The sequence below is a fragment of the Pyxicephalus adspersus genome, chromosome 6, assembly GCF_032062135.1.
Source record: "Pyxicephalus adspersus chromosome 6, UCB_Pads_2.0, whole genome shotgun sequence".
Lineage (NCBI taxonomy): Eukaryota > Metazoa > Chordata > Amphibia > Anura > Pyxicephalidae > Pyxicephalus > Pyxicephalus adspersus.
The window spans coordinates 74,421,424-74,435,073 of NC_092863.1; the positions used below are offsets into that span (position 1 = coordinate 74,421,424).

At 37.3% G+C, this 13,650-nt stretch overlaps 1 protein-coding gene across 1 annotated transcript in view; it reads left to right on the top strand.

Annotated features, from left to right (window-relative positions):
* Positions 1–658: 658 nt before the first annotated feature.
* Positions 659–13,650, top strand: part of HAPLN1 (hyaluronan and proteoglycan link protein 1) — a 68,233-nt gene continuing 55,241 nt past the window's right edge. Inside the window, exon 1 of the mRNA XM_072416186.1 lies at positions 659–891. The gene's annotated coding sequence lies outside the window, so the exon portion shown is untranslated. The remainder of the gene's footprint in view (positions 892–13,650) is intronic.

Below are 13,650 nucleotides of genomic sequence, written 5' to 3' on the forward strand. Positions count from 1 at the left end.
TATTTCCTATCCAAGAAAACCGTTTTTCTGAGACCAGCAGCAGCAGAGGCATCAATGGTCCCAATATGTTCCCTGGCTGCATAATGCTGACTTGTTCTGGGCTCTGCTCGGTGGCTGCCCGTCCTCATCCGTGGCTACATGTGCCATCTTCTCTCCGTCCCCGAGCTTCTCTGCCCCCTGTCCTGACCCCATCTGCTTCTAATTTAGGCCCATGGAGTATATAAATCCCCAACCCCACCCACTAACATTTCAGCAAGCCCTTCTCATACTATATATACATGGGGGCTATATGGTCCTGTGCCACAACCTGCCCCCAATTGTTAACCACTTTGTCACCACACTGCGCCATTTAAAAAAAAAAGTACTCGCATTGGTCGTCAATTATCACTAACTAGTACTGCGCGTGTTCCCAATTCTAAAGTAACGGACGCGCGTCAACGCCAGTCAATAGGCAGCGATCAGCGTCAGTCACCAAAGGGTTAAACGCCTACAGCGTCAATGGTAAAGGAGCAAATCTGCGGTTTTCCATGCAGTTACAGGACGGCTGATGTGAAGTAATCAGGTCTGGTGCTGGCAGCACAAAGGTGCATAAAGAAGCCCTCTGTAAGCGTCTGTGCTGAAGGTGGTGGAGTCAGTGGGTGTGTTGCACACACACAGGGAACATACAGACTCCACCGTGTTGCTGCTGTCCTCAGCACTGAAAAAAGTCAGAGGAGCTGGACAGGCTGAACACTGGGCTCAGATGAACACATCTTGAAGGCGTACTTGCTTATGACGTGTTACTTTCCCTTTCTGCTTGTTGAGAAGGTGGCTTCTCTTGCCCAGGATCAGGACCTCTGCCATCCACACAGCCACAAATACTGCATCAGGACAGAAAAGCAAGTTTACAAGGTAAGACTTTGACAAGTTTCCATCTACTTTTTCCACTTTTGATCATCAACAACTACTATAAAAGTCACAGAAAAACTTTTTTTTATTAACTTGTAGTAGCTTTTATTATACTTATATTTATAATACATATATATAATTTATTATACTTTTTTACTTTTTTTATATATAAACGGTTTGATGTACATAGTGTCACCTGTACAGGTAAAGTAACTTTCCCTGTGCCAAAGGTGCTGGATGATCACCTTGTACCTGCTGCTGTGTTGGACACAGTATTGAATGTCCATGGTCATGGATACAAGTTATTAATACCCCCTGACAGGGTCATGTAAATTAGCTGCATACCTGTTGAGATGTATTCTGCTTTTAAGTATGCCATTACTTAAGTATGTGGTATATCTATGTATGTATATATATATTTTTATTGTGTATTATATGTTTTTATAACATATATATATATAAATATATATATATATATATAATAAAAACATAATAAGTAAAAATAAAATATATATAATATAATTTTGTAAAACATATTTAATAATAATGTAACATATAAACATATATATTTTATATATATATATATATATATATATATATTTAAAACATATATATACAGATAGTCAGGTCTGATGTACTTGTTATGTATTTTACACAGTTTTAACTATTTATTGGTGAGTAGCTTGTCACCTCACCTGCACAGCAATCCTCTAGGTTGTATTGTAGGGTGGATTATTGCCATATGGTAACTATAGTCTCTATTTCCCTATTACAGTTTATTTGAATTATCTGTAATCTCATTTAGTAAAATATATGTTATATAGTTATAAAGTAGTGAATCTGACATTAAGTGAAACATTCCCCGGTGGAGAATCTTCCAGCTCTATGTGTTTCAGTAGCAGTTATTGATTCTCCACCATGTTTCAGTGAATGGCAGATTCACTGCTTTATGAAGAGACCCCCAAAGTTACTTGATTTTGTGTAGAGGTAGATATAGATCACCCTGACATTTATTTTATTATTTACAGTTATTATTGCATTATATGTTTCACATAGGATAAATGGAAAACCAATAAATAGTGGGATTGATTAATGGCACCGAGACTGATCACTTAGTAACATTATTTTGTACAGAGGTTAGTGAAATCCTAAATCAGCCAAGGACATGCTTGCCTTTTTAAAATCACTTACATGGGTTGGGTTTTTTAAAGTGAATACAGTGTCATCTTACTGACTATCACCCACTTAGCTGAGTGAACAGTCTCAGCTATGTGTATTGGCCATTAGGACTGAGGCGCTCCTTTAATATTCTGTATTATAAAAAAAAAACAGTAGTGTACTTAATATTGATAAAAGTAATTTCAACTTGTAAGAAGTTGATGTTTTATATTTAAAGGCTTTGATGAATAAATTATAATGTTCAGGTCGGCTGTATTTGATTTTAAGCTGTTTTTGATAAAGATTTTAGATCTATGAAGGGTCAGAGAAACTGTTTTTAATAACTTGCTGAAGGGATTTTCCAGTATAATTTAAAAGTTTCCCCAGATGGAGAGCCATCCATGAGTCATGTAGAGTTCTGCCCCACCAATGGAGGTTTTAGCAAGGAAAGAAATATGTTAACTGTAGCACCCCTGCAGGTGGAGATGAGTATTGCAGCTCATTTCTAATATAATGGCATTTCTTGAGCATTGGTGTATCTGAATGGACACATTTAACTCAGATTGCTGTAAATCATTTTTTATGGTGCTCTTATTTATAAGGAGCTGGAAATACCTTTAATCTTTACACTGAGGGGATAGCAATGTAAAAGTGACTACGTAAACAGTTGTAGTGTATATTCATGGGTAGTTCAATCAATCGTACAGATGTGTGACCACTTACTGGATTCTTAGGAAAGGCCCTCAGAAGGTTGTCCATATATAATTGCTGTAAAACCAGAACGTTTGTCTGAGAAAACAGGTAAATATTGTTGACCTGACTATAAAATGGGAAACCCTTACTCCCAACACTACACAGCTATCCCCAGCTGGTCTCCCCAGACAAGGAATGGTTGCTATATCTAAGGTTCCTTAACTGGTTCTATCCCCAATGTGGTAACCCTGAGTGCAGAGTGAACAGGGTAGTGTCATGGCGAAAGACCGGTTCCTCAGCCAGTCCTATTACAAGTAAGTCCCCCCACCCTGTAATGCAGACTAAACAGCAGAGTGTGCTGGAGGGGGATTGCTAAAGCTACCTTTCAGTGTTTCAGCCATTGAGCATTCTCTTTCCAGCTGAAGCCCACCACATGTACGCCAAGCCTATACTCAGTGGCATTCAACCCTATTTCAGAGTGCAGACCCTAATGCTCCTCAGAACCCACCAGGGACACATATCCCAATAATAACCCAACAATAGTTCAAGTTCCTCCCTATTCAAAACTAAAAAAATTATAGTTTTGGCTTTAGATGCAATCAATGTCTAGGTGTATATCAAAATTATTAGCTCACTTTTATTTTACTATGGTTTGTCGAATTTTTTGTAATAATATGATTTTGTGATCTTAAAACAACTTTAATATTGACAAACAAGAGCAGTGTGCACTTTTTAATATCATAGATTCTTTGTTTCCATTCCTTATGGGATATTTGTGTAAAGCAGTAAACCTGACATTCACTGAAACATTCACTGGTGGAGGATCAATTACTGCCATTGAAATAGCTGGACCTCATTCTCAACCAGGATTGATTTAATGCTTTATATACTGCTATACTGTTTTAGTACTTAGTACTTTAGTACTGCTTTATAAACAGACCTCTATGGCTTTTTACCTTTTAAAAAAGGTATCTTCCAACGTTGACCCATATTTACCAGCAGTGTGTGAACTGGGTATAAGTGGGCATATTTAAAACTGCCCTGCATAGTGTCAGCCTCAGATACCCAGTGCACTCCAATCCTTTTATGAAAACATGCATTAAGAGAAATACATAGAGCTACACTGTCCAGCTGTTTTTTCCTAGCTGTCATGCTTATACAGTGGCTTCAATGCTTTCTGGTTTGCTAAGTCAGCTGAGATCAGTCAGCTGCAGGCTTGCCAAAAATATTTGATGTTTGCTAAGCTTATTTGTTGTGCATCCACTTGGGTGAACCCTAGAAGGTGTTCTGATGGAAGCCCATTGCTAAGGTAAATAGTGGAAGAGCCTCAACCACTCCCTTTAACAACCACCAGCCTATGGGAATGCTGACCTTTCCCAGGTTCCTGGCCAGTTACTAAGTATACAGTGGGCAGTGTTCTTAATGGCAGACAACCACTATTTACAAAACGTTTGGCAGACCGATGTTACAATGGAAACCACTTTAACGTTCATCGTTTGTAAATGTTTACAGACTTGGTGAGCAATAGACACCTAAAGGTCACTTCAAACCCAAGTTGTGCTAAACTCCATCTCTACCACTGACCTGAAATAAACCTACAACATGGGGAGGCAATGTAAAATCAGAATATCTGCATATTTTTTCCAGGATTTTTCCAAGTACAATCTTTAAAGCCATTGGATGAACATGACAACAGCATGTTCCCCAGTTAAAAAATCCAAAAGTAAAGCTGCATTCCTATCGGGTATAGACTTGTGATTATTAGATGTTTGTAGTACAGATATCACAAACCAGATATGGCACAAATCACCAGCAAAAATCTGTATCACATTCCTATTGTGAACATAGTGTCACATCAGCCAATCGACTCAGTCTGCACGGCCACAAAACGTTGACTTTAATTGGCTTATCTGATGCTATTTTCAAAATAAATATTTAATTCACATTCATGGGAGTGCTGGTGATTTCCTCCATATGTTTGCTAAGCAAAGGCTTCCTTCAATTTGATTGGGTCTTTGAAGTAAATACGGGCTCACTGAGCCAAAACAAAAACTGTATTCTTTAGTAAATCTCCCTGTAAATATCAGTAAATCACTGTAACAAAATAGCTATGTAAATGTAATTAACTAATGTAAAGTATTTTCAAACCCTGGGCCTTTTTTTCCTAAGGATATTTAACATGTAATTACTAATAGCACTGTTTGCTGTGGTTGGACCCGATACAATAAGTTTTGTAAATGCGATACCTCTAAGATTTGCTCTTGATTGTGCAAATGTGCATTCCCGTCACTAGAATAATACACAGAGGGGCCAATCCATATGGGAATTTTCAGGGTGGAAAGTGTCTGTACACGTTCCAATATGATGTCATGGACTCAAACAGACCTTTGAGTGTATTCCTGGCACAGGAAACTAGGAGTTTGAAAAAAAAAAAAGAATGCAAAAATCCATTTTGAGAGCGTCAGAGAATATTGATCCAGTGTAACATAAAACAACATTATTTATTTTCTTAGTGAGACAAAATTTACAGATAATTCAAACCATGGTGCACTTAATCTGGAGGATAAAGTACATTGTAAAACAATACACTTGTAATGCACATTTTACGATGTAGCAAATGGTGCATAGAAAAACACATGGACTTCTTTATTATCAAGAATGTAACAGTTTCAAACAAGTTATTACAATTGAAGTTTTTCGAATGAAGTGTGTCTGATACCTTTCTTCATAACCATCTGTATCATATTAAAGGTGATGTGTCAGTAAGAAGATCTATTTGGCTATTGATGGGTACATTTGCTGTAACAAATTTATACGAATAATAAGTCGCTATTGCTATTTTATATTGCAGTGATCTTCAACCACTGTGTAGCGGCATACTAGTGTGCCGTGAGAGTTCTTCAGGTGTACCGTGGGAAGTTATCCAATTACCAATGTCATGTGTCTGTGCTGTAGTGACTGGCAGAGTAATGTAATACTCTTCCATGACAGTGGGTGGCAGTAGGTATCTTAATTGCCTTGTTTATTCTTAGAGACAAGAGAATTTGCTACAGAGTGTCATTTTGTAACACATTTTATTTGTGGTGTGCCACTGTTTTTTTTTCAATGTAAAAAATATGCTGTGGCTCAAAAAAGGTTGAAAAACACTGTCATATTGCATAAATATGACTTCAAGGTAGTTAATAACCATGGGTGGCCCAGCACCTAGGGCAGCATTGCTGGGGGGAAGGGGACAATACTAAAACTCAAATTGTACAATTGGGATGTTTTGCTCCTGATGAAGGAGGAGGGTTGCACGAAATACAAAGGTGGAGCTACAGACCTATAGAACCTAATACAGAATTGGGATTTGAGTCCCCTTTCCTCACCACCTCTATACTGCCCTATTGGTTTTTCATCTACAGATCTATGTTCTCAATTCTAATTTTTGATGTGACAATTTAGGACACGTCAAGACCTTGTCCCCTCCAATTTATTACATCAGAAGCCCTGCCTCAAAGGTGGACCCTGCCTTTCACTTCAGAATCCCATATTCACAGCAGAAGCCCCCCCAGAACTCTATTAGCTTGGACCCTCAGCAGCTCATCCACAAGTGCAACATAACCAGACACTTACTGTTATAAACTAAGCCGGCAGAGGAGATTTTCTTTTGCTATCTTCCTTTGTCAAGCTCCAACAGAGAACCTCATCTAATACAGAGCCAGGAAAAAGAAGCCAATGGAAGAAAGTCTCCTCTGTTTCCATACTTGATACGGGTTACTGGTATACAACAGTGAGTGACCAGAGAGGGGTAAAAAGGAGGGCCCATATAGGCCCTCTGGAGTAAGGGGCTCGGTTTTCATTGGGATGTATTCATCCTCTGTTCACAAGCCATTGAGGGAATGTTTACAGTGTTTAGAAGTTGCCATTTTGTTGGTGGCTAACCAGTCATACTGTGTAGCAAAGACCTACATTACTAGAATACCTTAACTCTGATACCAAGCATAGGATCAGCAGTTTTGACAATGTGCATGCACAAATAACCATAACAAGTAAGAGATAAGGGTGTTCCATTGGGATAAATACATTTATGCATGCAAGAGCACAGTGATAAAATATTAACACATATGCTATACGAGTAATAGTTTTATACCCTAACAGGTTCTCTTTACGCTGAAAATCATCCCTGAACTGTTCCAATAATTACTCCTATAGTAAATCATCTTGTAAGCTTTAATAGACACAATGTACAGCTCACAAGGTTGCACAAACTGTGTGCTGCGGCTATATTGTTCCCTTTGTACTTATGTTTTTATGTATCTGAATTAATTTAAATAAACCATCCAGGCACAACTATTATTCATTAGCATTCATTAGTATTCATGACAGTGTAAACAGCTTATTTATTGGCACAAAGAGTGCTTAATTTACTGTGTTACACATTTTCTAGCAGCCGAAGCTCCTGGTGGGCTCTGTTATCACACACAACTGAGGATAATAGCTCATACCATAACATTTCATATATAGGTGACATTTCTTATGAAAGACATATAAAGTAACTGTATACCAGAAATGTATGGTGCTAAGGCATATGGGATGGTTGAGAACTTGGTTACTGTATTTAGTTGTGTAGGAACATGGCCACAGTAGTTGGATCTCACACTGGTCCACACAGAAGAGCCTTTCTTCACCCTTTTTACATGGGGGAACCTATTGAAATAACTTTCAGGTCTTCAGGGAATCCCAGCTATAATTACTATATACACATAGTATGGTGGTCAGTGGGAAGAATGCCTCTTACATCGCTGTCCAGTAAGAAGAATTCCACCCTTACAGATAACCAAAAATATCATTGGTGTCAGTTAAACTGGTGTAGGAGGCATAAATTAACTCAAGGAACCCCCAGCAACCTCTGGAGGAATCCACTGGGTCATGGCATTGCAAAGACACTTGCAGTTGGAAATATACACACCAAATGGAGAGGTGCAGTTGGAAAAGATGGGAAAGTAAGGGGGTTGCAGTGGAGGGAGACATCTTATACTTGATCCTGGGACAAGTATTTATGTAGCACTGTCCCTGCTAGTAGTATTCTAGAAGTAGTAATATATTTTGCTTTGGACATTTCTATACCTGTTGTTGCTCTAGTTTGCATAAACTAACCCAGAAATAGATCTTGGAAAATATTAGTAGTTTGGTCTGCTGGACCCAAGGTTGGGTCAATGAAGGCTATACTGTAAATCTAATGGTCTGTTGGTTGGTTCATTTCTATAGTCTTCACACCTCAACCATGTTATAGCAAAGTTCACTATAATCTAAACTTTTGTATCATGCACTGGGCCCTGATAATAGGAATGACTTCCTGACCTAGAGACAGCTGTAATCAGGAAAAAAGGAAAATCAAATTTTGGCAGGTGACTTGTAAATGGAGGGCAAAAGATTGGGGAAACCTCCTGCACAGGGACACATACTAAAATAGCATATACAGCTGTAAGTTAAATTCCAGTGAGGCAAAAGAATTTTGACTTACTTATATCAGTGTGATATTCAACATGCTTGCCATATGGTTTTCAAAGTAAAGTAACTCTTTTTATATCTTTCATGTTTTTCTTGTATTAATAAAAATGTGAACTCATCTGAACCCCACTGACCAAAAAGCAACCCTAATGGGTGTTAAAACACAAGCTGCCTTTTTTCTTGGTCATGGTTGAGAACTTACACTGTAGGCATAGGCATAACATACCACTCCGTTAACAAATCACGATTGTTCTATTAATATTGTTTTTCCGTAACCTGTTACACACATGACGCATATCAGGGTGTCAGGAAATATGTCCTGGGTAACGTTAAGAACACAAAAATGTTGTTAAATAGTGAAGATGTATGTAAAGATATATGTATACTGTGCACTTCTGTTATTCCACACTGGAATGAGACATTCAGGCTCCACAATTCGTTACTGTAACTTACTGCCTGATTTGAAAAGGTAGCTTGTAATTTGTAGGCAACAAAATGTTCTTTGGGATGAAAAAAGAAAAAGGTCTAAATGTACTTAAGGCTTCAATCAGCTACACTAAAGGAGGATTGGAGGAAACAGCTGGCTAAACAAATATTAGGTGTGGAGTGGATGCAATGGCATAAATTAATAATACAGCTCTTTATTTACTATATGAATGGTAGGTCTGTAAGGGGAAATTGGGATAAATATGGGTACTGTGTGCCACCTAGTGGATTCTGCCATGAACCTAAAAACTTGGCCTTCAAACAAACCACATCTGTGACGGATTTAAGTGAACTCCGTCCTTTTTTAGTATGAACAAGTCTTTTTTTATAAGGTAATGTTTAAAGAAGGAGCTGGTACATGTGAAAAAAGTGTAAAACTCAAAAATACCAACGGTGACATTCCTAAAGCTTTACTCATTTCTATAAAGCGTGCCTTATGTGAGTCACATAGACGAAAATATCCAACGTTTATAACAAATGAGATTGTTGCTAAAAGGTTGAATAAACAGAACTGTTTTTAACTCAGTTGTAACTCAGGCAGAAAAAAAAGTGTTTGGATAAAAAGAACAGGTTGTTTAATTAATTAAATTCACTTGTAGGAAGAAAAAAAGCTGAAGCAAGCAGTAACTATACCTCCTATCATACTTTCATTTATTCAGTATAATGGTGTGGATGTTATAATTAGCAAACAAATATCCAGAAATAATGCAAAGAAATACCCAAGGACAGATTTTATTATTGGTCGTAAATAAGATTCCCTAAGTCACACCCTTGTGATGGGATCACCTCATTAAGCTGGACATTTTCAAATCTGGTTTAGAATATTGTGACAATGGGTCTGATTTATTAACGCTCTCCAAGACTGGAGAGAATAAACTGTAATCGGTGAAGCTGGGTGATCCAGCAAAGCTGGAATGGTCCAGGACTAATCATTTTTGCTAACAAATAGCAACTTACTTTTAAGAAACACATTCCAGGTTTGCTGGAAAACCCAGCTTCACTGATGAAAGTGTATACTCTCCAGCCTTGAAGAGCATTATTAGATCAGGTCCAATACGTATACAGCCTTCTATACAATAATTGTTCCTATAGGTGGTGGATAATTAATTATAATGACGTATACCCCATATATGTTCCGGCACCTAAATCACCTAATATTTATTAAAGTGATATAACTAAAATGGGAACCCCACGTTGACACCTCCAAATAAGATGTAGCATTGTTGTTTTTGATTATATAAAGTGGACTAAAGTTTTAAATCTGTACTAATAAGTTGCTTTTCTGTAATAGTATTATTTTTTAAAAGTATAATTTACAAATGGAAAAAAAAAAGCATTGACCTTTATTCCAGTAACTTTGCATTGGCTAACATTATTTTTTTCTGCTGGCAACAAAAGGGAACATTTCCTCCAGTTTCTTCTCCCTCAGTAATCAGATTGGTATCAAGTCACAAGCTTAGAGGCCACTGCCAGGGCTGATTTGTTTCAGACATTTGTGAACACAGCCAGTACACCAGAGTTCACATGTCAATCAATGAAATTGGTACTTACCTTGGATGATGTCTGAACAAAGATGGTGTCATCCTTATGAAAAAGAATAATGTTGAGGAAGCAGAATGAGCACTGTGATCTTTGAGAGGTAATACATACCTACAGGGGTTACACTTACACATTAATGAACATGCACAAATATATCCAATGATAAATTGTTGCAGTAGATTTTAGTATTTGGATCAATGGGCCAGAAAAAATAAAGCTTTGTAAGTCTGGGGTATAAAGACTATCATGGAAGATCCTGGGTGATGGAATGGATCTGGTACTGGATCTCCCATGATATTCTATCTTCTCCAGACATGGAGAGCTTTAATAAATCAGGTTCTACATGATCTGGAATTCTGTAGCTCGCCATACCTGAATATTATACGATCTTATACATTTGAAGCCACTCTACAAACAAGCCGCACCTATGGAATACTTTGTTGAGAGAGGGTGAGGCAGCCATGCTATGTGATGTGGTATATTATGCCATCGGTGAACTGTTATTTTTTATCACAAGGTGCCATCTGGATCATGATAATTACAAAAAGCTTTTCACTGCCAACAGCAGAGATGCCAAGGAGTACAAACCATTGCCTAAGAATCACACAGCGTCATAGATGGTGCAGAAATATATAACATTTCCCAGACATTAGGTTTGGAAAAGGCAAACATAAAAAGACCAAAGCAATTGCTATAAGATTCGATTTTATTTTCTCAGCTTCACTTCTGTAGTCTGACCATAATAAGTATGAAATGCAGATTTGGCTATGACAAAGCCAGTGCTTGTTCTATGAAATGAGATATTTCATAATATGTTTTCCTTTTAGTATTTAAGCTTAAACATGCTAATCTAGAAGGATTATCTGATAGTATGAAAGCATAATTGATAAGTGTTATGTCATACGTGGATAATCCTTTCACTGCCTGAGACCTTGACTGCTTTTTCTGTATTTACTGAAGCTAAGTGACTTGCAGAAAAGCAGACTGGGAGCATAGCAGTGTGTATGACAATCATTTCATCCATCTTTATATAATATTTTATGCTAATAAATGTTATATGTTTACAAAGTGACTGCTCTAGGGTATCACAGTAAAACAGAAAATGATGATATGAAATGCATGTAGCAAGAAGTGCTTTCTGGCAGAGGACATCTGTTTTTATCTCAGATTTGTAGTAGTCCATCATTATGATGCCTATGATGTGGGAACCCAGTATTGGCTTAGATCCACATTGCAAGATGAATATTACCTATTTTATTTTCCATATATCCTTATATATACCTCCTACAGAGGGCTTATTTGCTTCACCATGTGACAGTAAAAAGAAAAGCAGCAGATGGACAAGTTTACCCTTTCTATCATCATTTTTTTAATAATCAGCATGCCCTTTGTTAGCACCACAACTAAACTGATTGGCTTGTATTACTGTTTTTCTCTTTCCAAGTCTAAGCAAAATACTAATACCACCTGATACACCTATGCATATATTCTTGTTTGAATTACCACAAGTAATGTGCATTTGTGTGATGCTGTGCCATAATATTTTTTCTTGGCACACTTGCATTGAAACAGAAAGCAATGCACAAAGATGTGCTTTAATATAGGATGTATTAATAAAAAAAAAGTGCATGCTCATTTTCGTTATTTGGGGTATTATTCAGTCAAATGAATGGGCTGCTTAACATAATGCATTGTCTTCATTGTACAGGAATGCCGGAGGTACACCACCAAAAAAAGGGTATGAAATTTGTTTATGCACTTTGACGTGTTAGCCTATATAAGTGAACACAACACAATTGCATTGCATTGCATTGGAAGCCACCTGCATTTCCATAACACAAAGATATAAATGGGCCCTAAAAGTCCATAAAGTATGTTATATTAAAAAAAAGAACCAGAAATACAAATTAAGCTGTTCAACTTTACAACAAAAATGAATTAAATTCCATGTACCCACATAATTCTTTGTAGTAAACTCATCTTTTGTCCCCGTTGCATTTTACTTGTATCATTTCTGTTCTCTGAATTACATTTAATTACTGCAATGCAATGGGAAATTTTGAGCATAATCAATTACATTGAAAAATCATTTCAAAGGAATAATTGGATTGTAAGAGAACATCATTTCTTCTGACGACAGCCTTAGTTATGTTAAGACATTTTCTCTGGAGAGTTACAACATAGCTCTAATTGGCTTTTAGCTCCATGCACAAGAAAACTTTTCATTAATTAACAAAAATGCATCAGATGTTAAGAAGAGAAGGTCAGGTGACCTAGAAGGAATCTGATATTCATGGCTTAGCCAAAAAAAAATGTTTTTAGCAAACTGTGTTCTTCCTAGTTGTGATCTGCATAGGCATGTTCTCTGCAGAAATGAACTGCCCTTAGTTTTTTCAGATGAAAAAATGACTGCACCACTCTAAACACTGGTTGAAAGAAGTCCTCACTATCTTATGGATTACACAGCACTTGGTATACTGAATATTGTAAATAAGCCCAAATCTTCTTCACTTAAAACACCAGCAGGGGAACCAGGTTCTATGGCCTTGAGCTAACTTACTGCACAATAATGCATGTAACAGGAAACAATAATATTGCATGGCACGCTTTTGCATTAGGGCAATGCACTTGTATTATTTTTAATATTATTTTATAGTTCACCACAATGTATGATTTTTGACATGTCAGGGTGCATTGGTACCCCGTTATTTCTCTAAGGGCTGTCATGATGTGACACATGTTAATGTGTAACATAAGACGTGTTAACGCACTACAAGAAAATAAATGAACCCTGATTCACAGTCAGCAAATTAATTGTAGACAGTGACACAGAGTTATGTTACCGCTGTGAAACTAACTGGTAGCTTTTCTGTGAATGGCTGCATCCATCTGAAATGTTTAGACAGGTGGCTACATTTGTGGCAGGTTCAGTTAAATGCTTTGGATTAGAAAGATTTAGAAACTAGTCATCCACGTTAATTGGAGTGGTGATATTCAGTGATCCGAGCCCTCCTTTAACTCCATGGTCACCTAAATAGAACCTGCAGGAAATGTTAAACTAGTTAAGCTTTTTAACACAACACAATTTTGTCTTGTTAGGGGCTCTCCAAATTTCCAAGTTTGGTTATATGTTGGGTCTGTGTTCTGTAATCCTTATTTATCAAACAACCTGAAAGTGGAAATAAACATGATGGTGATGGGTGAAAATTGCCATCCTTAGGCCCTTCTGGCTCCAATGCAGTCCTCTTCACCATTGAATGACCACTGATGATAGCATCTGGAATCTATGTTGGTTCTTAGCAGTATCTAGAATAGAGCCGGGCAGGGGAGAGGAGAGGAGTTTTTGGTGAAAGACACTTTGGGTAATGTTTATGCCCAGAATCAGAAAATTTT